The sequence below is a fragment of the Halyomorpha halys genome, unplaced genomic scaffold, assembly GCF_000696795.3.
Source record: "Halyomorpha halys isolate HHAL.00 unplaced genomic scaffold, Hhal_1.1 Scaffold474.1, whole genome shotgun sequence".
Taxonomy (NCBI): domain Eukaryota; kingdom Metazoa; phylum Arthropoda; class Insecta; order Hemiptera; family Pentatomidae; genus Halyomorpha; species Halyomorpha halys.
The window spans coordinates 372738-377638 of NW_027108830.1; the positions used below are offsets into that span (position 1 = coordinate 372738).

The 4901-nt window shown below is 27.2% G+C and overlaps 1 protein-coding gene across 1 annotated transcript in view; it reads right to left on the bottom strand.

Moving 5' to 3' along the window:
- Positions 1-4567, bottom strand: part of LOC106683244 (Krueppel-like factor 2) — a 275237-nt gene extending 270670 nt beyond the window's left edge. The window contains exon 1 of the mRNA XM_067047155.1: positions 4490-4567. The gene's annotated coding sequence lies outside the window, so the exon portion shown is untranslated. The remainder of the gene's footprint in view (positions 1-4489) is intronic.
- Between the last annotated feature and the right edge of the window lie 334 nt (positions 4568-4901).

The following is a 4901-nucleotide window of genomic DNA, read 5'->3' on the forward strand; positions in this document are numbered from 1 at the left end:
TATATATATATACACTCCAATTGCGTTCAACAAAGGGAGATAATTAGACCTAAATTCCATGGGTGTTTGTAACATCATAAAATTTCAAACAAGAAGATTAAATTACAATAATCGTTAGCTGAAACTTTTATTTTCAATTAGTGGTAGTAGTAATATGATGATTTACAGTCAATCATGTTATAATAGATGATTTAAATTGTTAATACATGATATAACAATCAGTTAAATAATTAGCTTTTACCTTGTAAAATTTAATTAACACACATATATTTAGAGACCAGGAAGATCAAACATCAATAAATGTCGAACATTTGGCAGGTAAGCCAGCAGTATTATCTTTGCCAGTTCTAATTTTATATTTCTTACCATATTAGTTTCCGCATTCAACCGAAAGTAAAAAAGTTGAAGATTTATAATTATGGTAATTAAATGTAAAGAATCAAATAAAATATTATTGTAATATTTGTATGGATAAGCCCGTCTCATTATTTTTGAATTGTCTATGCCGTTTTCATTGGGGTAGGTTAGAATAGTTCAGTCCAACTGACAATTACGAAAATCCTAAAACAAATCTGCACACATTTATTTATTTATTTGTTCTTAAAGAATTACTGAGATTTCTATTAATTAGCTTATTTTATTTTCAGTTAAAAAATAATTTTCTGAGGACGATAAACTTATGTCATTATTGTAGTATGATTTGCGAAGACAATTCATGATGATATATATTTTTTCCTCCATCAATTGCTATCTAATGCTAAAAAAAAAGTAAAATATTTATCATAGATATTAATAGATGGTTATTGTCAAATTAATTTTTTTTTAATCCATATATTAGCAATATAATATAAAGTTATGACATGACATATGTAAGCAAGTTAAATTTACTAATAATTAATAATAATAACAATAAAGATCGTTTGTACACATTTTTAATAGTAGTAGCGTAGTTAGTACAGCAAATTAGATAGAATAAAAAAAATAGTTTTAACAAACGAATTGTTTTATCAGCACATTATTTATTTACATAGTTTATTTTTACGACTGGATATTTCGAATTGCCTTATTAGGCATTAAAAATTAAATTTTAGCAATTATTCTGGCTTAATCCAATGATTATTTCGAAAAATGGTCATATTATTATTTTCATAAAGAAAAATTTGTAATATTTGTTTCTTCATTTTCGGTTGGATACTTACATATATCTGTAATATTGAAATATTATCACATTTTTTACATATAAATATTCCACAAATCAAATGTATTATATGAAACAGAAAATCTATAATTGGTTGTTTTCATTTTAGTCGGGTTTATGATTTTCCGAATAACATATTTTAAAAATAGTGGCAATGTTTTTTCTCTTTACGTTGCAAATTGTGATAAATAAAACATACTAAATGGTTATATTATAAACTGCACATAATGAAATAGATCATGCATATATGTGTGTTGTAACTCTGTTTCTTAGGAGTTACCTCGGTGAGAAATAAAAAAAAAAATTTTTTATATTAGCCTAAAAAAGCTCACACGTTATAACTCATTATGTAACAGGATTCACGTAGATGGTGTTGTAAAAATTTATAATACTATTTAGAAAATATCTATATAACATAATAAAAAATAAAGTGTCGAAATTAGAAACTGTTAATATGGATATTATTAAAATAAAAAATGTAATGCCATTTTTTTTTATTACCGTTTATAGAGAGGAGCTTAAATGTCACTGATAAGATGGTGGAATATATTTTTTTGTTTTAAGGTGCTGAGTTTGTTATATTAAATATGATAAATTAAACAAAAAAAAGACAAAAAACATTCTGATAACTTAAAATCCTTAGTGCAATAAATTAGGAATATGACATAAAAAAGTGTGATAAAATTAATAAACACATTGGGAGTATAAGAAACAATTTTTTCTTAATAGGGAAGTATTATAGAAGTAAAATATTCGAAGTTTTCAATAGACTGCAGCGTGTACTTCTGAGACCATTGGCCTGCCTATCTGTGCCACGATTATCTTTTGGACAAATACAACACAATAATACTAATTTTGTTATTTATGTTTTTTTGGGTCTCGGCTGAGGACCACTGTGTAACAAACCTGAATGCATTAGCTATAAATCCTCTTTTTCTATTAACTCTAATGAAGACTGACATGAGATAACGACTTGAATGATTTTAATGAAACTTGTCTAAACTGTTCTCCGAAAACCCTTTAAGTTTTTTAAATATTTTAATTTTTATACTTACTTTAGAAGTGTAGTTTGAAAAAAATCATATTTATCTCTTACTTTATAATATAATGTTATGTTAACTTTGTCGAATTTTTAGAACCAGATTAGCTTGTGTCTTGTCTTTGTTTATGTTTTACCTCAGCATATTTTGTCACAATTTATTTTAAACAAGATATTTGACATTATCTTATATACTTTCTATAAATTCTATTTATTATAAAATATTTTTAAAAATAAGTAAAAAATGATTTAGCTACAATTTAAATTGTTAAACCTTCTACTATTTTTATTTTTTTAAAGGGGTATATAAACAAAATATCACTTTCACTTTTACTCTACAATTTATTAGTGACTTGTGCCATTCACTCCTTTTACATCATGTCACTTCGCACCATGTGTTCTCCTTCTTCAAAGTTTATTAGTCTTTGTAGGCCGTCGGGCAGATATAAAATAGGTATTGACACATTCTTAAAGAGATATCAGATTCACCGTAGGCAATCCCATCCAGAACAAGATGAACAGATTGGCAAACGGCCCGGTCTCGAAAATGGTAAGGACAGCTGCTAATTGAATTGAAGGGATGCATTTGAATTCGCCGTAAGATCAAATGGAGATTCTTACCTCTAGACTCAATACCGTCAGGGTAAAAATGTAAGAGAATGAACAAAACTCAATGAAAATGAACAGGCCCCCACCAAACTTCTCTTTTGTTTTTATGTTGTCATGGATCGTTTGAGAGACCTTCTGTTTCGCTTGTGGAAATTAACTGTGTTGTAATAGATTTCCTTCAGTTACAAAAAAAAAAAAAAAAAAAGAGAAATAAATAATGACAAAAATATTTATCGGCACTTAATATTATTTTGGACACACATATTTATAAATAAACATTCAATGACACGGGAATAATTGTTTATTTCTAACGAGATAAGAACACGTTCGATATTCTGAGATGTTTCAAAAGAAGTGTCCTCGAGGTAACCCAACAATTACAAATACTGATTGAATGACGACAAGGAATCTTTGAATAAATATTTCGTTTCTCTGTATATCTAGGCCATAAAAACATATACTCAATTAAATTACTAAATACAAATTTAACCAGGTTCGCTATCATTTTCTTCAATATAACGTCGCATCATATCATCCATAATATTTAAATTATTAAATTAGAGATGTGACAGTATATAAGCATGTAATATGTAAACAGAGATAAACCTATATATCTATGTACTTGATGAAAAGAATGAGCATTATATATTCCTAATTGTATATAGCATTGATATGTAATAAAATAAAAGAAAAACGAATTGTTGAGCATAAACTTATAAAGTAAATGAAAAAAAAAAAAATTAAATCCATTGATGGAAACATCAGAAGCTAATTATCGATGTATTTTTTTTCGTTATCTATTGCAACTATGACAAAAAAAACAATATTAAAACTACATCCTAAGTAATGAATTTAAATTTTCAATATCTAAAAATGGTAATAGTTTTTAATATCTGGATTGCCAATGCTGCTTTTTGTTTAGATAAATATACTTGGGTGCCAGCTAATACGCTGATCGACAACTTGTATTTTGATAAAAAAAATATAAAAAGGGAAAAAAACTTCCATAAAGTCGGAAATTTAACTCCGAAATAATTTAATTTTTTTAATTTAAGAAATTAATAAATATTTCACACATTCTAAAACAAGGACTTGAACATTTTGATTCAATGTGGAAATAAGGGAAATTTGACAACAGTATATTAGCAACAAAAAAAAAAATATATAAATATATATATATAATTATTTGTAATAATATTTTATGAGGTAAACACTAATTATGAGAACTATTTTATGGCTAGTTCTTAAAAATGAAATTCAAAATGTCAAAGAAAGACACATAGTTAATTGTTTTTCCATTTTATTAATTTGTTTACTAATTAATCTTAGCTATCGAGCATCTATCAATGTAATAAGATACATTTACTGTTAATGTTGATCATTATTTTTTCTTAATCACTTACAATATTTGTATATATTTTTTATATATATTTAGTGAATCAGATAATTATCATCATTTATATTGATATAAATAAATATAACTCACGGATATGCATAATCCTAGATGAAACTTACTAGAGTAAAACTCTTGGACTCGCCAAAACTCGATCACCAGGATCTCTATATCTAATTGTTGGCCCGATTCACGTGAATACCACACCCGCCTTATCAACAACTGAATAAATAAATAGATGAAAACTGACCTTGATAAATTGATAAGACTTCGACTCGGAGAGGAGCTGGCACAATGACACATACCCTACAACGCCTGTCCCGTCCAATACTGGCCCCCTCTCTGCCGTCAACGGGACGGTACCAGCATCGGCGATTGTCGATTATATCCGAACTTCCACGAGCCTTCCGCGAACAGAAACAGATCTTCAGATGAATCGTAAAGAATAAGTTGGATGTCGTTACACACTGATGTGTACACCGCCTACATTAATGTTTTTATTATTTCTTATTGAATATAATAATAATAATTGAGTACTGCACATAGAAAAAATCAGGAGATGATTAAAAAGTGATCACATAAAGTAAAAATAGTACTCGAATTTATTTCATGTGTTTTATTTTTTTATTTGGGATAACTACACGAAAAAAAGATAAAGGAGA